Source organism: Schistocerca serialis, chromosome 12 (genome assembly GCF_023864345.2).
Source record: "Schistocerca serialis cubense isolate TAMUIC-IGC-003099 chromosome 12, iqSchSeri2.2, whole genome shotgun sequence".
Taxonomy (NCBI): Eukaryota; Metazoa; Arthropoda; class Insecta; order Orthoptera; family Acrididae; genus Schistocerca; species Schistocerca serialis.
Window position 1 is genome coordinate 79,170,445 of NC_064649.1, and position 22,972 is coordinate 79,193,416.

Here is a 22,972-nt window from a genome sequence, read left to right on the forward strand (position 1 = left end):
TATGTAAATGTGGTCCTTAAGGCCAGGTTCTCATTCAAATGAGCAAGAAAGTAGGCAAAGTTTGGAACTTTTATTTTTTTGAAACAATAAAAAACGGTACAAAGGAACTGTTTGGGGATTATGATTGGTCATACTTTGAACTTTATTTTAGATTTCCAATTTTTTTTTAAATTACATCCGTAGTTATGGTTTGGTCAAGGGCCTGTGAGTTTGAAGTACGCAGACTGCGTGCACTGTAGCCCCTCAGGAGTTATCTGAAATAAAAAATGGATAACATCTGTTGATACTAAATTAAATTCAGGGGAGTTTATACCTACTCAAAATGAAATAATCTTAAATTTAACAATTTGGTACTAACTCAAACTTTGAGTTCGATTTTTGTTTTTTTTTCCACTCTTTATGGCTTCACAAAAAATAGTTAATAATAACAAATTTCATGTGTTGTAGGTATAAACTCCCAGAAAAAGTGTTTACATCTCTGGCATCAAAGGTAGATGTTAATAAGTTGAACCGTTTTTATTTTATGCTGTACGCAGTTCTGGAAAATTGTTTCTCAAAAAAACTAGTATAAAAATTAAGGAAAACTTTTATATGTATTATTAGTTCAATTTGCATAAAATTACACATTATTATATATTTTTGATGTCACTGAACACAAATCTGAAGTTCGGTTTTCAAAATTCAAAATGGCTCATTAGCAATTGTTTTGTTTTTCTTGAGGAGAAAAGCTGATCTGGCTGACTGGATATGCTGCATTTGGCAGCTTCCACACATCGTTTATCAGCTTTTTTGGCGAGTGTGTTTGCATGCATACTGCAGTACAAATCATTTTGTAAACATGTGTCCTGCCACAGCAAGTTTTCTACCTGAGCCAGGCATCTCTGGTTTAGAGTGTCCCATGGCAGCTGTGACACAGTTTTGAACAATAGGCTGTAGAAACTTTTGCAACACATGGATTAATAAACCTTTACGTCCCAACATTCTAGAAATGTATACTTCACAAAAAATGACTGTGAACCTAGCCTTAATGTACCCCCAAAGGAAAAACTGTTAAACTGTTGGGTCAGGCAATCTGCACGTGAAGGGAACACAGGCACATCATATTCACCACTACACCCAATTGAGCAATGCAAAAGTTCGTCATTTAGGCAGTGACAAACATTGATGCTGCAATGCTATAATGAGGGGGTGTTCCATCACAGTATCTTCCACACAGTTCATGACTTTTGTGGACCATTTTTTGGACTGTGTACAAAATTTTCCCTTACGCTCTTCACAGTTGCATCTGGAACACTTGGTAAGCCCGTACTTTTCTGTTTACAGAGGCAACTAGTATCCCTAAATTGTCTATACCAATGCACAATGCTCTGTTTACATGGAAGTTCTGTTTCATAATTACTCTTGAATGCCCACTGCACTATTGTAACAGATAAACATCTTGCATATTCCAACACACAAAAACTCTTTTCTTGCTTTGTTGGTTGGCACAGTGCAAACTACGTGAGTTTTTGGTTCTATTTGTGCACCACTCCTATTTGTACATTTAATACTTTGGAAAATATAAAATGAATCTACATCTACAGCTACATAGATGCTCCACAAGTCACCATACGGACTGTGATGGAGGGTCCTCTGCTCAAATATTAATTATTTCCTTTCCTGTTCCTCTTGCAAATAGAGCGAGTGAAAAACAACTGTCTATATGCTTCTGTATGAGCTTCTCGAATCTTATCTTCATGGTCCTTATGTGCAATGTATGTTAGCAGCAGTAGAATTGTTTGGCAGTCAGCTTCAGATACTGGTTCTCTAAATTTTCTCAATGGTGTTTCTCAAAAACAATGTCACCTTCCCTCCAGGAATTCCCATTTGAACTCTCCTAGGATCTCTGCAACATTTACATGTTGTTTGAACCTACCAGTAACAAATCTGGCAGACCACTTCTCCGCTTCTGAATTGCTTCGATCTCTTCCTTCAGTCCAACATAGTACAGATCCCAAACACTTTTATCAGTACTCAAGAATATGTCACACCAACATCCTATATGTGGTCCCCTTTACAAGTGAACCACACTTTTCTGAAATACGCCCAATAAACCAAAGTTGACCATTCGTCTTCCCTGCCACAGTTCTCATATAATCCTTCCATTCCATTTCATATCGCTTTGTGATGTCGTGGTCAGATATTGAAATGACTTGACTGTGTCAACCAGGACACTAGTAATACTGTAACAGAACATAATAGGTTTGTTCTTCCTATGCATCCACATGAACTTACATTTTTCCACATTTAGAACTAGTTGCCATTCATCTCACCAACTAGAAACCTCGTTTAAGTCATCTTGAATCATTTACAGTAGCCCTGCATTGCCCATCTGGCCATGCAGGTGACAGTGTCCTAATAACATGCACGCAAGAAGAATGAAAAGGATTCAGATCCTGGAATTGGTGGCATCAATGTTTGGGCTTCAAATTAGTACTGAAAGACAGAGTATGTATCCATAGGAAGTAAGATCCATAAATGCCAAGATCTGTCTGTAAACTATATCAGATGAGAGCATGTAAACAGTTAAAATATCTTGGAACAGTGTTTACTGCAGTAACATTAATGGAAGTGCAGATTAACACACACTGCAGGCGAGAAGCAGGTGCTGTAACTCTCTAAACCCTGTATTAAGATCTAGGGAGATCATCAACAACTAAAACTAAGACTCTATAAAACATTAATTACGCCATTGGTACTATATATGGCTGTCAAACCTGGAGGACTTAAAAACAAGACCATAAACAACTACTTACATTTGAGGAAAAAGTCCTCAGGAAAATATATGAACAGGTCTGGGTTCCAACGACTGGAGAATGAAGAATGAGCCAAAATACAGAACTATAATAACTGTGCAAGAAGCCTATTATCATTATAGTGATGAAAAGCAAAAGACTTCAGTTGGTGGACATGTAGTGACAATGAAACATGTGAGATGGTCCAAAATTGCAATGGATTTGATCCCATCAGGGGGCAGAGCAGTGGGAGTAACTAGGGAGGGATGGGTGGATGGATGGATGGACCTACCTCACCTTGTTCACAGATGGAGAATTGAGGGGTATCATATTGTCTAACCCTGTGGTGGGGGCTTTGCTGTTACAACAGCATGTGCGGACAAATTGTGCTCACTTTTTTTGTGTATATTGGTTGTTTTTGTTATTATTTTATATATAATTTCTTTAATTTCTTTAAAAAATGTAAACAGTTTTATGAAAAAGACAGATTGCTACTCACTGTAAACATGACATACTGAGACGCAGACAGATACAACAAAAAGACCATTACACATCGAGCTTTCAGTCAAAGCCTTCTTCAGAAAAGAAAACACACACACATTCCCACAAGCCGGGCCACACCTCCCACACACACACACACACACACACACACACACACACACACACACACACACGACTGCTATCTCCGGCCACTGCAGCCAGAATGCAACTGCCACGTTGAACAAAATCGACAATCTGGAGCGGGATGGGAAGGATGGATAGCAGGTTATGAGTAGGGAGAGACAAGAGGGCTGCCTGGAGGAGCATGTAGGGACTAGACGGTGGCAGGACAAGGCTTCCAGGCACAGTGTCAGGAGGCTGTGAGGAGGAGGAGCGGGAAGGGGAAAAGATCAGTGGGTTTGTGGACAGTGAGAGGTATGCAGCGAGGGTGACTGGACGAGAGTATGGAGGAGGTGGAATGACTGAGGGGGAGGAAACTTCTGAGGTCATCAGTCCCCTAGAACTTAGAACTACTTAAACCTAACTAACCTAAGGACATCACACACATCAGTGCCTGAGGCAGGATTCGAACCTGCGACCGTAGTGGTCGCACAGTTCCAGACTGTAGCGCCTAGAACCGCTCGGCCACTCCAGCCGGCCACCCAACTGTTTTCACCCCTTCTGTCCTATCACTTCTTCCCAGTTCACACCGCCTCACACTCATTGTATGCCACTGTGTGCCAATGCACCCACTGATATTTTCTTGTTTTGTGCTGATCTTCTTTTTTTAAAAAAAAATAAAAATAAAAAAAAAAACCTTCTAAATGTGACCTTTAGGCCAAAAACCCTTTTTGTAGGGTAGAAAACACACATGCATTCACACAAGCACAAATCAGACACATACATCATCAGTGGCCAGAGTCAATGGTTGTGTGTGTGTGAGTTCTGCTTATGTGAGTGTTTTCTGCACAACAGAAAGGCCTTTTGGCTAAATGCTTAAATGTATAGCAGTCTTCTTTTTGTTGTGCCTCTTTGTGACTCAGTATCTCCTGTGCATCATGAGTAACAATCTGTCATTTCCATAATGTTGTCATTTCTCTTAAATTATTTGCATTCTGCCAGGAGTTTCTTTACTATAACCATGAATGTGAGAAAAGTGTCAAATCTCAGATTGTATGAGTTATTTTATTGTGATTAATGTGTGACATATCTCATAGTTCAACAACAGATCAACTGGAAAACAAAAGTTTTTAAATGAGTGTGACATTTTTCCACTGTGGCCATAATTTTATTAGATATTCTCAATCAAATCACAGACATACATCTAACTTCAGCATATTCAGATAGTACAAAGATTTTCATAATCAACTTGGTATGATCTAGCCAGGACAAAGAATTTGCTTACTCCTGACAAAGAATTAAAGAAGTGACTCCTAAGCAGACAAACTAAGACACTGTGATTATCAAATGTGAATTATGAACTTTTTCTAGTGCACTATTGGTGAGTATATATAATTTATGGTTACACACCAGAACATCTGAGAAACCCCTAGTCTCATTTCATTTATTTTAGTTACATCCATTTTTTTAACTGAAGAATAAATTTAAATAAAAATATAAATTTTATTGTGAAGGAAAATAAATAAACTAAAATAGTGACAATAATTATTTTAAGTAATTGCAGTTGTATGCTGGAACATTCCAGAATAAAAGTTGACTAGTTTTTCACAAATGTATTTTTAACGAAACAGAGTATTTACTGACAAGAAGATGATAAGAACCTTTTAAATCTGTTGATGACAGTTTATTTTCACAATTTTTTTGTTTTTGACAAAATTTTCACTATTTTTTTTTTTGCTTACAGAATTATGTTGCAGTATTTTTTACTTAACGAACATGCTTTTTTAATAATCCACCAGCATTTACATGATCAAAAAGTAGATAATTAACTAATTGTAGTGTTAAACAACTTAAGTTTATGTAAAATATGGGAAAGGCAACCACTTACCTATAAAGGACTGGTGTGTGGCACACCAAACCACTTTATAGAAAACTGTAAACGCTAGCTTTTGAGCTCTTGCTCTCTTTCTAGTGGAGTACCCACATTCACTCACATAGTCACCTATACACCAAAACATACATGCTCACAGTAACAACTGCAAGCTGCGAGCAAGAGCTTGATAGCTAATTTTAACTATTTTCCATTATATGTTTCTGGTTGCCTTTCCTTTATTTTATGTATTTTTCAATCCAGGAATTTCCATAATTGTCATTTAAACAAAGTTTCATGGATTTGCAAGTTTACATGACATTTAGTAAGACTCAAACTAATTAAATAATGGAATGTTATGCTGTTTTTGACTTATGTTTATCTTCAAAAATCATGTACTTACTTATTCCTCTCTATTTTAAAGTGAAATTAATAGGATCACTAGCTTTGAAGAATATTATTTTTGCATGTTGACATTAAAGAAAGTCATTGATGCTGTATAAGCTCCAATTAATCATATGTTCGTCGGAAGATGTGTATTGTTCATTCCAGGACTGAAATGATATCAGACACTTGAAATCCCAAAGTGGTATCAGTCTCTTCATTTTGTTAAACTGGTGTAGTCTTGGTACATTACATGCTGTTGTTCTTGGGTAGCAAGCAGTGGCTGCAGGAATATACACTTTTGCAGAGCTGTTTGAAGTGTGTCAGCTGCTGGGGACGGACATGGCCAGCCTGACCGCAGGCCTCACGCAACGCACAGTGGCAGTGTGTGTGTCGTCCAAATGCTGCTCACCAGTGCCACGATCTGTTGCGTCTGGCCTCAACACGCCCTCCCGCAGTGTTGCCCGAGGTAGTCTGTTCTGAGTTGCCAGAAGCATTCTTCCTGCAAAAGCCACATGAGAAACAGCTTTTACTGATGCACCTCCCAAAAATAGGAAGCGTGTTTTTTAAGTAAGTACCGTTTTGAAATTAAAAAAAGACGTGCTAAGGTATCTCAATAATTTTATTTTTACATGAAAGCCTGTACCTTAATCTCTGTACTGACGCCATTACAGTCAGGTTCTTCCTTGTTTACATTATGTACTGAGTGTTTAAGATGCCTCCAGTAATCATGAGTCCCGTCGACTGTGAAGTACGGGCTGTTACAAGATTTCTTAGTGCTAAAGGCCTAAAAGCGATTGATATTCATCATGAGATCTGTGCAGTTTACGGAGAAAACATTATGAGTGATGGAATGGTAAGAAAGTGGGTGAGGGCATTTAAAGATGGTCGCACAAGTGTGCTTGATGAACAACAGAGTGGGAGTCGTTCAGTCATTAATGAAAGTTTGATGCAGGAAGTGGACAATAAGGTGAGAGAAAACAGACACTTAACAATTTCCTCCTTGCAGGATGACTTTCTTAATGTTTCTCGTAGTGTTTTGTATGGCATTGTAACCGAGCACTTGAATTACCAAAAATTGTGCGCACATTGGGTACTGAAAATGTTGACAGATGTGCACAAAACCAAATGTTTAGACAGTGGGTTGACTTTCCTTGAGTGGTACCACAACGACAGTGATGATTTCTTAAGCCAAATTGTTACGGGCGATGAAATATGGGTGGCCTACGTCACACCAGAATCAAAGCAACAGTCCATGGAAGTTGAGTAAGGGCATTGTTTTGGTGCAAGACAATGCCCATCCACATGTGGCAAATCAGACTAAAGATCTTTTCAATGGGAAACTCTAGTTCATTCTACGTAGAGCCACGATCTTGCGCCCAGTGACTACCATCTGTTTCTCCACTTGAAGAAACACCTGGGCAGTCAGTGTCTTCAAGACGATGATGAAGTCAAAACAGTGGTGATGCAGTGGTTAACAAGTCATGTGGCAGACTTCTATGAGGAGGGTATTCAAAAACTGGTACAACATTATGACAAGTGCCTCAATATTCACAGAAATTATGTAGAAAAGTAGATTAAGGTACAAACTTTCATGTAAAGACAAAATTATTGAGATATCTTAGCACATCTTTTTTTTAAATTTCAAAATGGTACTTACTTAAAAAACACACCTCGTATTAATATAGCACTCACTAGCTAAGAAGCAAGCTCCAGTGTATTAGCAGAGAAGTAATTGCCCCCATAGCGCCACGGATGGTGTAGTTGTAAAATCCCTCCCCTTTACACCCATTCTTTCTGTTGCAAAACTGGATATAAAGATTGTAGCTTTGGTTGCTTTCATAGGATTATTGCCCTATACTTGAGACAGTACAGTGAGGTGACAAAAGTCACGGGATAGCAGTATGCACATTTACAGATGGCAGTAGTATCACATACACTAGGTATAAAAGGGCAGTGCATTGGGTGAGCTGTCATTTGAACTCATGTGTTTCATGTGAAAAGTTTCCAGCTTGATTATGTTCGCATGACAGGAATTAATAGGCTTTGAACATGGAATGGTAGTAGGAGCTAGACACATGGGACATTAAACTTCAGAAGTCATTAGGCAGTTCAATATTCCAAGATCCACAGTGTCAGTAGTGTGCTGAGAATACCAAATTTCAGACATTGCCCTTCACCACTGACAATGCTGTGACCGACGGCTCACTTAATGACTGAGAGCGCTGGAATTTGCGTTGGGTTGTTGGTGCCAACTGCTGACAAGCATGAAGCGTACTGCGTGAAATAACCACAGAAATCAATATGAGATGTACAACAAACATATCCGTTAGGACATTGCGTTCAAATTTTGCATTAATGGGCTGTGGTAGCAGATGACCAACGCGAGTGCCTTGCTAACAGCACGACATCGACTGCAGTGCCTCTCCTGGGATCGTGATGATACCTGTTGGGACCTACATGACTAGGAAACCTTGGCCTGGACAGCTGGATCCCAATTCCAGTTGGTAAGAGCTGATGGTAGGGTTCAAATGTGGGGCAGACCTCATGAAGCCGTGGACCAAGTAGTCAACAATGCACTATGCAAGCTGGTTGTGGATCCATAACGGTGTGTGCTGTGTTTACATAGAATGGACTGGATTCTCTGGTCCAATCAAACTGATCATTGACTGGAAATGGTTATGTTCAGCTACTTGGAGACCATTTGCAACCATCCATGGACTTCAGTTTTTGTGGATGACAATGCACCAGTCACCAGGCCACTGCTGTTCTCGATTGGTGTGGAACCTTCGGGCAATTCAAGCAAATGATTTGGCCACCCAAATCACCCACATGAATCCCATTGAGCATTTGTGGGACATAATTGAGGGGTCAGCTTGTGCACTAAATCCTGCACTGGCAACACTTTTGCAATTATGGACAGCTATAGAGGCAGCCTGGCTCAGTATTTCTACATGAGGCTTCCAATGACTTGTTGAGTCCAAGCCACGTCAAGTTGCTGCACTACACTGGGAAAAAGGAGGTTGGACTTGATATTAGGAGGCAGCCCATGACTTTTGTCACCTCATCGTATATAAGGAATATTCAGTTGTAAGTCTTTTATGGCACTAAATCCTTCAAACTGAAATTGCCTACCTGTTTAGTCTATGCAGGAACTGCTGCGAAGTTCCTGATTACTAGATAAAAGCTCAGATGATATCTATATTTAAAAAGAGGTGATAAACACATGACAACAACTATATAAGTAGTATATGGAACAGTAATTAATGAAAATTACATTTTATACCAGACACGTCATTGATCAAAGACCGACGACATTTAAGATAGTGTCAGTCATGAACAGACATAATTGTTTCCTTTAATTTTGAGACACACATCACATCCATTGATTAAAAAGACAAAAACGGTCTCTAAGGATAATCTCTCCATCTTGTGGATGCTGTAAAAAGTTTTCATTATGACACACAAATAACATTGATAAAAGAGAACCTACTACCTGAGGAAACGTTTATTAACCAAGGAGAATGTCAGGGCTGTAGTTTGTCCCCTATAATTTTTGATGTTAATGTAGATGATATAACTAGAAAGTACAATGTTATTTGTTGTTGATCAGGTTACTATTCAGCAAATGGAGGATGACTTTCATATAGCTGTGTATTAGCCTCTAAGGATGTACTTTGGATATAACATCAAAATCTTTCAATGAAAAATGAAAACTGTGGCTTTTATAGTTACAGTGGCAAAGTGCTGAAAAGACTGCATGCAGAATCATGATTTGAGGGGGGTTCTTGATGCCCAGTTTCTATTTGAGCTAGGAACATGAGGTCTAAAGTTTTTGATTTAGCCTGGATCAGTGGCTATTTGTGTAGCTCTTTGAACACCTGTCTTATTGTAGCTATGTTACGGTATATTAAGCGAATTTTCAACAACAAGCAGGAGCTGGCTCCCAGGCAAATTGTATGAATCGATTAACTCCTTTTGCAAAAGCACCATTTGTATGTGCCCATTGGCATTTTATGTGCAAAAACAATTATCCTGAGTAACACCAGACTGGAGTGAGACTGTTGCCTCAAATTTGGTCTACCAATGTATCAGACCTTGGTCAAAGATAAGTTTTAACCATTTGAAAAAATCTTGCTTCATTTGGATTTTACGTGTAGAAGCATGTTTTTCTGGGAGGTTTTTGAAGCATGCCACTCCTATACTTCAAACATGTATGTATCAGTCCAAACTTTGCACTTAGGTATATAAATGTATAAAATCAAAACCAAACTTTTTATCCAATAATCTTTATCTGTTGTAGAAATATGATGGTTTAAAGTTGAGCTAAATGTTGCACATAAAATCAAACAATGGAAACTCCAAGTAGGAATACTAGCAAATTAGGAAGATTGCTACTTACTGTAAAGAAGACACATTAAGTTGCAGACAGGCACAGTTAAGACTCTTATGTAAAGCTTTCTGCCACAGCCCTTGCCAGCAAAAGAGAAACACACACACCACTCATACACACAAGCAATCACATCTCATACACACATGACCACCACCTTCAGATTCTTGGATTGGAATGCTAGATCAATTGTCACCAAAGTCAACAAAAATCTGCATTAGTTGCCTTGTTATGGTGGTCCGATGTCAAAATTATGCTAAAGTAAAAGTTGGGAACCAGAATGAAAAATGCTCCTGTCATAGCACAAAAAAGGCTAATATGTCATGGGCAGAAAGGGATGTAAAAGAAGGTAACTAGCTTTTCAACTTATCTGGCAGCTTCAGAGACATATAAATCAAAATATCTTGACTTATTCATCCCTTTTTATGAGTTAACTCTACTTCCCCAGCCCAGTGAGCTTGCTTATATCCACCCCCTATTATATGTATGACGAGGGGTGTAAGAACAAATACACACAAATTTACATGCTTCTAGACTGAGATGCATCTACAGTAGGAAATATCCTAGAGTTGAGGTGCATTTATAATAGGAAGTATCTCAGAGTAGGGCTGCATGCATCCTAAACTGTAATGACACATTGTATCATATTGTACGACATGACAAATGCCATGTTGGATGACATGATGACAAGTTTATATGACATGACATCATGTGTCATGTTACTTTACTTGACACAATGCATTATATTACACGACATGGGCACTAGTAATAACAAGAAAAAAAAGCGTGGATGTGTCAAGATGTTTTGATTTAAATGTCTTTGCAGCTGCCAGATAAGTCAAAAAGCTAGTTCCCTTCCTTTACATCCCTGTCTCTGCCTAGGATATAGTCCTCTCTTCTGTGCTATAATAGGAGCATTACGCATTCTGGCAGGTGAATATTCAGCGCAAAAAAAAAAAAAGAATGCCCCTAATATTCTTCACGGGTTTGCAGCCAGATCATGTTGTCATCCAGACACAGTATTTCGGCGGACCAGCTGGCCGCCATCTTCAGGTGAGTTAATGCTCGTGCACTGCTTCACCAGAACTTAATTCCAGCCACAACGACGGAAACCTTTATATACCACGGACAGAGCACTACGCGTGCGTTAGGTGATGGGCAGCGCCTTCTGGTGGCAAGTAGACATGCAGCGCGCCAGTGGGAGAAGACAAAAAATGGTTCAAATGGCTCTGAGCACTATGGGACTCAACATCTTAGGTCATAAGTCCCCTAGAACTTAGAACTACTTAAACCTAACTAACCTAAGGACATCACACACACCCATGCCCGAGGCAGGATTCGAACCTGCGACCGTAGCAGCCTCGCGGTTCCGGACTGCAGCACCAGAACCGCATGGCCACCGAGGCCGGCGGGAGAAGACGGCGGAAACAATAAATCGCAACAGACCCAGTTAGAAGAATCCAATGATCGAAAAGAAGATCATTATGGTTTAATGTTGGATGATATACTTCATCCAAAATTTCAAGAATTTTAAGAAAATATGATATTAAAAGTGTTTTTACACTGGTGGCCAAGACTAGAACCCTTCTTGGCTCAGTTAAAGATAATTTTGGCTTGAGGAAGCCCAGGGTTTATGAAATTCCGTGTCACTTTGGAAAGAAGTATATTGGTCAAACTATTCAGGACCGGTGTGTGGAACATCATCGGCACACTCGGTTGTTCCAGCCTGAGATGTCGGCAGTGGCGGAACACTGCCTTAACGAAGGACACAGGATGATGTATGACAAGACACAGTTGATCTCTCCTGCTTCTCCCTATTGGGAATGTGTTCTTAAAGAATCCATTGAAATTAGATTACCAAGTACTATTATTAACAGGGATAAAGGCTTTCCTCTAAGTAAGATATGGAATCTGATTACATTAAACAACAAGGGTCTTCTTTTCGATCATTGGATTCTTCTAACTAGTGCTGTTACGATTTATCGTTTCCACCGTCTTCTCCCACTGGCGCGCTGCATGTCTACTTGCCGCCAGGAGGTGCTGCCCATCATCTCACGCACGCGTGGTGCTCTGTCCGTGGTTTGTAAAGGTTTCCATCGTTGTGCCTGGAATTCAGTATCGGTGAGGCAGTGCAAGAGCATTAACTAACCTGAAGATGGTGGCCGGCTGGTCTGCTGAAATATTGTGTCTGGATGACAACGTGATCCGGCTGCAAAACCGTGAAGAATATCAGCAGTTATTACACCGGGAAAGTCTATGAAATCACATCAAAAATGCCACTAGTAAATAGATCTATTGAACATGTGTGTCACTTACAGTATCTTAACTGTAACACAAGATTCGTATGGAGTGTAGCCATGTATGGAAGTGAAACATGGACGATAAATAGTTTGGACAAGAAGAGAATAGAAGCTTTCGAAATGTGGTGCTACAGAAGAATGCTGAAGATTAGATGGGTAGATCACATAACTAATGAGGAAGTATTGAATAGGATTGGGGAGAAGAGAAGTTTGTGGCACAACTTGACCAGAAGAAGGGATCGGTTGGTAGGACATGTTCTGAGGCATCAAGGGATCACCAATTTAGTATTGGAGGGCAGCGTGGAGGGTAAAAATCGTAGAGGGAGACCAAGAGATGAATACACTAAGCAGATTCAGAAGGATGTAGGTTGCAGTAGGTACTGGGAGATGAAAAAGCTTGCACAGGATAGAGTGGCATGGAGAGCTGCATCAAACCAGTCTCAGGACTGAAGACCACAACAACAACAACAACACAAGAATGGCATTGCTCATTATATTTATTGTAAATTAGGTACCATCCCATATATGGAATAGTGTGAAGAACATTACATAGGAAAAAGACAAAAGAAACAAGAATGAAATTTTATAAAGTGGTGGCTGTGACATTTGTGCTGCATGGTTCAGAGGTGTGGCTGATGAGTGCTAAATATCTTAGTGAGATACAGGGGTCAGAAATGAAATTGCTGAGATCCTTGAAAGGCTACATGATATTGTTAAACCTAATAATGATGACGTGTGGAGAGAACTGGATATTCTTACAACAGAAGATGGAATTGGCCAAAGAGATGGCTCTTACACCTGAACACACAGCAAGAAGAAAAAGCGGTATATTGCTCCCTCCTACTTATAACTTGTGAAGAGACCATAAGGATAAAATCAGAGAGATTAGAGACCACACAGAGGCATACTGACAATCTTTCTTTCCATGAGCAATACGAGACTGAAATAGAAGGGAGAACCGATAGAGGTACTCAAGGTACCCTCCGCCACACACTGTCAGGTGGTTTGTGGAGTATGGGTGTAGATGTAGATGTAGATGTACCAGGAAATGTTTTATCATATGAACCAAATGTTGGAAGATATAGTGGAAGGCCAAGGAAATGTTGTCATGAACTTCTTCAGAGGCTTGAATGAGCTAATCGCCTACTTTTATGAAAGAAGAAGAAGAAGGAGAAAAAGAAGAAGAAGAAGAAGAAAAAGAAGAAATCAGTTATGTCAACATAGCCAAGCATACAGGACTGTTCCAGACATTTGAATTTTTTAGCATGATTTGGTAACAGTACTCGTACAAAACAATATGCCTGCTTACAGTTTACTGTGACTGATCTCAATCATGTATTTTCTTTGACAGCAGTGGCAACATCTTGTCAATTTTTCTTCTTTAAGCTATAAAAATTATGTAAGTATGGAAGACTGGCAAATACAAATGTAAAATAAATGTCATATTATTGTAAATTCACATAAATGGAGTCATGAAATCCCTGCCGTCTTCATTAGCTCATAAGCATGAGACTACTGATGTGTTATATAGTTGTATAAAAAGTAATGCACAAAGAAACACATAAATACATTGTTGTACATGTGCAGACTGAAGTGACAAATGAAAATTTGTGCTAAGACTGGAATATAAACCCAGATCTTCTGCCGTCGGCCTCAGTATAAATTTTCATTCATCACTTCAGTCTGTATATGTTCATCATATATGTCTGAGACTTGGAAAGGTCTCTGAAACCATACAGTTCATTTGACATAGGTACATTGACATAGGTACGTTCCAGGTGTGTTTAAATCATTTAACAGATACACACAATAATCATGCTTGTGTATGGCACCAACAAGCTCTTCAATGCAGATGCACATAGGCTCGAACTTCCACAGAAATCAGCAAAATGCCGTGAGCAATGAGCATAATGAGCAAGGGACACTACCTAAGTTGAGAATTGGGGCACGATTGGAGGTGTCCTAGGATAGTCCGTGCTTTTGTGATGACCACAGTGTCCGGATGGCTTAGTGGTCAGAGCATCTACTTGTCTTAGCTAGCAGGAGACCCAGGTTCGAATCCCAGTCTAGCACAAATTTTCAGCTTTTCCCATTGATTGAAATCAATACCTACTCACATGCAATGTCTGTAATTCCTTGGTGTCTTAATGTGGAACTGACCATTAGATAATCTCAGTGTGTGGACACACCAGAATAAAACAAGGCAGAGAGTATTGTTTTGTCAGTGAACAAGCAGTAACAGCAAAACTGGTAGGTCAGTAGAGTTCAGGGATTTCAAATACTTTATAGTCATTGGATATCAGCAGAGTAACAAAATGGTCTGGAACATTTCAATGCTTCTAAAGCTGTGCAAATTGGCAGTCGGTGATGTGAATGTGAAGAGAAAACATGAACGAAAAACCGCAGCTAAATCGTGACCATGTAGACTTCACATATTGATGGAAAGGGACCGTCAACCATGCAGACGACAGTTCAAAAAATTTGATCCGCTAGTGTTTTGTGTTTGGCCCTTGTCAGTCTCACAGATTTATTAATAACAACACTGAGTGTAGCATTCTAAATTCATTACATACTGAACATCATGTACTGTTGTTTGGATTTTTTAAAATGAGTGATGAAGCAATTCACAGGCATCACCTGTGACCCCTCAGAGAAAAAGGGTTACAGTATGTGGTAAAATATTTATGACATTTAGTTTCATAGATGCTCAGTTTGAAGCACAATGCTTGGCAAAAAGGTACAAGACTAGTACTGTGAATTTGTTCCACATTGTCAAATAGTGATGGTTGTGTTTCCACACACAATGCATTTATTTCTTCCACTGCTCAAAGCATTTCGGCATGTGGTAATTTTTTTCCCATGACAGTGTGCAGGAGCTCTCCCTTACTTGTCAGAGGGCAAGAATGTATCTGGAATAAACTGCTTGTCTGCAACATTGTCATTTGAATCTGATGGAAAGTGGCAGAGTACAAGGGCATACTTCAAGATCAAAAATTATTTGTGCACTAACATGGCATAACAAATAGTTTTCTTCCATGACAAACAGTTTGTTCATCACACAAGCACTCTTGACTTTACATCTTTTTTAATGTTTTATCCTTTATAATGTTTCATTTGCATTCAGGATAAGCATTCCAATTATTCTCCAAAGAAAAAAGAAGCGTACAATGTGTGTATCATACATGGACAGTGACAAATTAGCAAAATTGCATGGGTCTATAGAATTTACTTTACAGTTTTACTATAAAATTCTGTGTGCCCCTACACTGCAACTTAGTGTGCTGGAGTTTTCTTTTGAGTTTTTTTGTCGAGTTTATGTGGTGTCGCCGCCAGACACCACACTTGCTAGGTGGTAGCTTTAAATTGGCCGCGGTCCATTTAGTACATGTCGGACCCGCGTGTCGCCACTGTGTGATCGCAGACCGAGCGCCACCACAAGGCAGGTCTCGAGATACGGACTAGCACTCGCCCCAGTTGTACGGACGACATTGCTAGCGACTATACTGACGAAGCCTTTCTCTCATTTGCCGAGAGACAGTTAGAATAGCCTTCAGCTAAGTCAATGGCTACAACCTAGCAAGGCGCCATTAGCCTTACATAGTTTGATAGTTATTGTATGAAATGTCTCATCAAGAACGATGTATACAACAAGGATTAAAAGTTAAGTATTCCAGCAGCTACATACTTTTCTTTATAACATTAATAAGTATCCTGTTTCAGACCTCTATCTAGCCTACTTGAGATTACGCGTGCCTTTCAGCTACTTCAGTGTGGCGTAACTGTCTTGTTACGCCACAACAGTTTAAATGCTTCAAATATTGTTGATAGACGTCATTATTGCAACTACCCCAAGTACGAGGCTTTCCTGGCATATACAGGGTGGTCCATTGATAGTGACTGGACCAAATGCCTCAAGAAATAAGCATCAAACAAAAAAACTACAACGAATGAAACTCATCTAGCTTGAAGGGGAAAACCAGATGGCGCTATGGTTGGCCTAATAGATAGTGCTGCCATAGGTCAAACAGATATCAACTGCGTTTTTTTAAATAGGAACCGCCATTTTTTATTATATGTGTAGTACGTAAAGAAATATCAATGTTTTAGTTGGACCACTTTTTTCGCTTTGTAATAGTCACAAACGTAAAAGTACATGGAATCACATAACATTCCACCAGTGCAGACGGTATTTGCTTCATGATACATTACCCCTGTTAAAATGGACCTTATACTAATTGCGGAAAAGGTCGATATCGTGTTGATGAATGGCTATTGTGATCAAAATGCCTGACGGGCGTGTGCTGTGTATGCTGCTCGGTATCCTGGACGACATCATCCAAGTGTCTGGACCGTTTGCCAGATAGCTACATTATTTAAGGAAACAGGAAGTGTTCAGCCACATGTGAAATGTCAACCATGACCTGCAGCAAATGATGATGCCCAAGTAGGTATTTTAGCTGCTGTTGCAGCTAATCCGCACATCAGGAGCAGACAAATTGTGCGAGAATCAGGAATCTCAAAAATGTCGATGTTAAGAATGCTACATCAACATCGATTGTGCCTGTACCATATTTCTTTGCAACAGGAAATGAATGGCGATGACTTTGAATGGCGTGTACAGTTCTGCCACTGGGCACAAGAGAAATTACGGGATGATGACAGATTTTTTGCATGCGTTCTATTTAGTAACGAAGCATCATTCAACAACAGCGGTGACGTAAACCAGAATAATATGCACTATTGGGCAACGGAAAATCCATGATGGCTGTGACAAGTGGAACATCAGCGACTTTGGCGGGTTAATGTATGGTGCGGCATTATGGGAGGAAGGATAATTGGCCCCCATTTTATCAATGGCAATCTAACGGGTGCAATGTATGCTGATTTCCTACATAATGTTCTACCGATGTTACTACAAGATGTTTCACTGCATGACAGAATGTTGATGTACTTCCAACATGATGGATGTCCGGCACATAGCTCACGTGTGGTTGAAGTGGTATTGAATAGCATATTTCATGACAGGTGGATTGGTCGTCGAAGCACCTTACCGTGGCCCACACGTTCACCAGATCTGACTTCCCCAGATTTCTTTCTGTTGGGAAAGTTGAAGGATATTTGCTATTGTGCTCCACCGACAACCCCTGACAACATGCGTCAGCGCATTGTCAATGCGTGTGCGAACATTACGGAAGGTGAACTACTTGCTGTTGAGAGGAATGTCGTTATACGTATTGCCAAATGCATTGAGGTTGATGGACATCATTCTGAGTATTTATTGCATTAATGTGGTATTTACAGGTAATCATGCTGTAACAGCATGTGTTCTCAGAAATGATAAGTTCACAAAGGTACATGTATCACATTGGAACAACCAAAATAAAATGTTCCAACGTACCTACATTCTGTATTTTAATTTAAAAAATATACCTGTTACCAACTGTTCATCTAAAATTGTGAGCCATATGTTTGTGACTATTACAGTGCCATCTATCACAAAGCAAAAAAAGTGGTCCAACTAAAACATTCATATTTCTTTACTTACTACACGAATATGTAATAAAAAATGGGGATTTCTATTTAAAAAAACACACAGTTGATATCAGTTTGACCTATGGCAGCGCCATAGTGCCATCTGGTTTCCCCCTTCAAGCTAGAAGAGTTTTGTTCTTTGTAGTTTTTTCATTGACGCTTATTTCGTGAGATATTTGGCCTGGTCACGATCAATTGACCACCCCGTATATCACTGGGCTCGAGTTTAATTGCTTCAAATATTGTTGCTTAGCATCATTATTGCAACTGCACTGAGTCCGAGGCTTTCCTGGTGCATATATCATTGGGCCTCGTCCTCAGACAGAAACACTGTGCGCGTGTCTTGCTATACTGTGTGACTGATTAGATTAGATTAGGTTAGATTCAGTTTTTGTTCCATAGACCCAAAAAAATGAGATGATTCTTGTGGGTGTGGAACATGTCAGAAAGTATAACATAAAAACATAAAACATTTGAATATAATACTTACTATTCTGATCATTTGTCAGGAGATAGTCGAAATAGGTTAATACAATACAGTAAACTGGAACAGCTAATGAAACTTCCTGGCAGATTAAAACTGTGTGCCGGACCGAGACTCAAACTCGGGACCTTTGCCTTTCACGGGCAAGTGCTCTACCATCCCCCAAGCTGTGGTTAAGCCATGTCTCCACAATATCCTTTCTTTCAGGAGTGCTAGTTCTGTAAGGTTTGCAGGAGAGCTTCTGGAAAGTTTGGAAGGTAGGAGACGAGGTACCGGCAGAAGTAAAGCTGTGAGGACGGGGAGTGAGTCGTGCTTGGGTAGCTCAGTTGATAGAGCACTTGCCCGCGAAAGGCAAAGGTCCCAAGTTTGAGTCTCGGTCCAGCACACAGTTTTAATCTGCCAGGAAGTTTCATATCAGTGCACACTCTGCTGCAGAGTGAAAATCTCATTCTGGAACAGCTAATATTTACAGAATTAACGCACTGTCAGAATGATACACTGTTATGCACTATTGATAAGTTTATCATATACAAAATACTTAATCTTGACTGTTGTGACCAAGTGTTGTCAAAACTGGAATCTAACAGCTATTTTTACTTAAGCTCGCTTAACAGTCTCCGTTAAGATAGTTGCCTATCAAAAAGTCTTTCAAACTCTGTTTAAACCGTGCTTTATCTGAAACCAGCTTTTTAATGGTTGCTGGCATTTTGTGAAAAATGTATGTTCCTGAATATTGGACCCCTTTCTGGACCAAGGTAAGTGATTTTAGGTCTTTATGTAGATTGTTCTTATTCCTGGTATTGATCCTATGTATTGAGCTATTGGTTGGAAATAGAGATGCATTACTTGCAACAAATTTCATTAAGGAATAAATGTGGTTAGAATGCAAAGTTCCTTGAACAGTTTTCTACAAGATGTTCTTGAATTTACACCACAAATTATTCTTATCACACACTTTAGCACCCTAAAACCTTTTGCTTAGTTTGATGAGATGCCCCAGAATATGATCCCATATGACATAATAGAATGAAAGTAAGTAAAGTATTCAAGTTTTTTTATATTTATATCTCGTAGGTCTGACGTCATTCTCACGGCAAATACCGACCTGTTTAGGCGCTTAAGCAATTCTGTGGTATGCCCTTCCCAACTGAATTTATTATCGAGTTGCAATCCCAGAAATTTATGAACTAAGTGTTCAGGTGTTATGTTCTGAGTTTCCTGTTGAGTTTCCGTTTGGTATGGTATACATGAAGGATCAATGAATGTTTTTTGTGTTGAACTATGCAAAAACAGGATCATATATGGAATGTCGGCTGAATTCATACGAAAATTTCCCAGTGTTCATATTCCCAATGATATGCAGATTAGTGGTGAAATTTGAAGAGACTGGATCTGTGTTACACAAACGAAGGCCTAGAGAACCTAGTGTTTTAACCAAAAATAAATTAGATGAAATAGGGGAGGCCTTGGAAAGAAATCTGAGAAAATCTCTGTGCCTTTTGGCACATCAGACTTGTTTGTCAAAAGCATCTGCTCACGGAGCTGTGCACTAACTGAAACTGAAACCATACAAAATAACGGCAGTGCATCAACTGAGGAACTCAAATACTGTTGCTCGATGTCTTCCCCAACTGGCTGTTACAGGCTGTGCACAATGGGGAAGTTGATCCTGAGATACTTGTTTTCTCTGATGAAGCATGTCAGGGTACATAAATCCTCAGAACAATTGATATTTGAGCTCCAAAAATCCTCATGAATTACATCTACAACCTATGCACGATATGAAAACAGGAGTGTGGTGTGCTATTAGTGCAAGATGAGTTACTGGAGCATTCTTTTTCCATGAAACAATGCATACTGACATGTACGTGAACAGTATGAGAACTAACACCTAATGGAGAGATGTATGGTTATTTCATGTAGGACAATGCAAGATCACACATTGCCAATGCTTCTAAGGCAGCAATATGAAGTGTCTTTGGTGACACAATAACTGACTGGCCTCCTTGTTCTTCGGATCTAAATCCATGTGATTGTTATCTTTGGGGAATGTTAAAAGACAAGGTGTATGCAAGCAAGCACCACACACTCAAAGAATTGGAAGACAGGGTTTGGCTGGTCATTTCCAACATTCCGGCAGCTGAAATTTGTTGAGTGTTTGCTAATGGGTTCAGGAGGTGTCAGGCTGTTCTTTACCACAAGGGACATCATTTTGAGTACCTTCTGTAAATAAAGGTAATCAGATGACAACGTTGTTTATGCTTAACTCGGGGGAAGCATATGTGCAACTGACTATTGCCAGATTAGTGTCCAAGAGTCATGTGTGTTGGCAGCCGGTGGATGTGGTGGCAGCTGCTGGTGGCCATATCACGTGACCTACCAGGCATCTTTCATGAGACACCCTGTGCTTTTGATCAGATAGTTTGTATTGGATGTTAGTGATCTGGCAGTCAATAATAATATTAACTTCAAACTTTTTGCAGATGATGAAGTTATATACACTACTCAAAACAACTACAGGGACAAAAATTTGATCAAATGCACCATGTACATAGTCCACAATTAAGATATATCCTGTTGCTCTTAGTTTTCTGACGTGTTTTAATAGTAAGAACAATCTTCCACAATACTTTTGAAAGCCACAGCTTAGTGGCAGTATTCAGACATATCATGTTATGCCTAAGACTGCAATGAATGGGCAGTGTCTCACTCTGCCATCTGTTGTTGTGTTGTTGTGGTCTTCAGTCTTGAGACTGGTTTGATGCAGCTCTCCATGCTACTTTATCCTGTGCAAGCTTTTTCATCTCCCAGTACCTACTGCAACCTACATCCTTCTGAATCTGCTTAGTGTATTCATCTCTTGGTCTCCCCCTACGATTTTTACCCTCCATGCTGCCCTCCAATGCTAAATTTGTGATCCCTTGATGCCTCAGGACATGTCCTACCAACCGATCCCTTCTTCTAGTCAAGTTGTGCCACAAACTTCTCTTCTCCCCAATCCTATTCAATACCTCCTCATTAGTTATGTGATCTACCCACCTTATCTTCAGCATTCTTCTGTAGCACCACATTTCAAAAGCTTCTATTCTCTTCTTGTCCAAACTATTTATCGTCCATGTTTCACTTCCATACATGGCTACACTCCATACAAATACTTTCAGAAATGACTTCCTGACACTTAAATCTATACTCGATGTTAACAAATTTCTCTTCTTCAGAAACGATTTCCTTGCCATTGCCAGCCTACATTTTATGTCCTCTCTACTTCGACCATCATCAGTTATTTTGCTCCCCAAATAGCAAAACTCCTTTACTACTTTAAGTGTCTCATTTCCTAATCTAATTCCCTAAGCATCACCCGACTTAATTAGACTACATTCCATTATCCTTGTTTTGCTTTTGTTGATGTTCATCTTATATCCTCCTTTCAAGACACTGTCCATTCCATTCAACTGCTCTTCCAAGTCCTTTGCTGTCTCTGACAGAATTACAATGTCATCGGCGAACCTCAAAGTTTTTATTTCTTCTCCATGAATTTTAATACCTACTCCGAATTTTTCTTTTGTTTCCTTTACTGCTTGCTCAATATACAGATTGAACAACATCGGGGAGAGGCTACAACCCTGTCTTACTCCCTTCCCAACCAATGCTTCCCTTTCATCTCCCTCGACTCTTATAACTGCCATCTGGTTTCTGTACAAATTGTAAATAGCCTTTCGCTCCCTGTATTTTACCCCTGCCACCTTTAGAATTTGAAAGAGAGTATTCCAGTCAACATTGTCAAAAGCTTTCTCTAAGTCTACAAATGCTAGAAACGTAGGTTTGCCTTTCCTTAATCTTTCTTCTAAGATAAGTCATAAGGTCAGTATTGCCTCACGTGTTCCAGTGTTTCTACGGAATCCAAACTGATCTTCCCCGAGGTTGGCTTCTACTAGTTTTTCCATTCGTCTGTAGAGAATTTGTGTTAGTATTTTGCAGCTGTGACTTATTAAACTGATAGTTCGGTAATTTTCACATCTGTCAACACCTGCTTTCTTTGGGATTGGAATTACTCTGCCATCTAGTGAGTGTGAATAATGAGTGCATCTCTATACTCTTTGCGTAAGTTTCATCAAACAGGAGGTATCTGCCTGAGGCAGAATGTATTCCAGAAGTGACATTACTCATTAAGTGTTGGTGCAGTGTCTACAGAACTTAGTTTAGCTTCACCTGTTGTTGTAAAGGTTTGGAAACAATTTCGTGAAACCAGTACGTACACAAGAAAGCCAAAGCAAGGAATAAAATGGATAATATTGGCCAGAGACAACCGATATGTGGTTCACTGTTCTGCCCACCAACCCACTGCAGCTGCCCAGGACCTACAAAATGATCTAAGAGCAGCAACTAGTCACAGTGTTACTGACCAAACAGTATACAACAGACTCCGAGAGGCCAGTTTAAGACCAAGGAAACCTCATCACGTCCCTGCTTGGCATATGAGATATTGACTTTGATTTTCTGAGGACTGTAGGCACTGGTTTCTGCATCACTGCTGCAATGTATTGCTTGTGAATTATGGTGATTTCATTACCAAATGGATCCAAACAGGACCAATGCGCTGTTAGTTTTTCCTTGGTTGCTGAAGGACAAATGCCAGTA

At 39.6% G+C, this 22,972-nt stretch overlaps 1 protein-coding gene across 1 annotated transcript in view; it reads left to right on the forward strand.

The window, feature by feature from the left end:
- LOC126428433 (unconventional myosin-Ib) overlaps nucleotides 1-22,972 on the forward strand; it is an 852,237-nt gene that overhangs the window by 637,524 nt on the left and 191,741 nt on the right. The window lies entirely within an intron of this gene.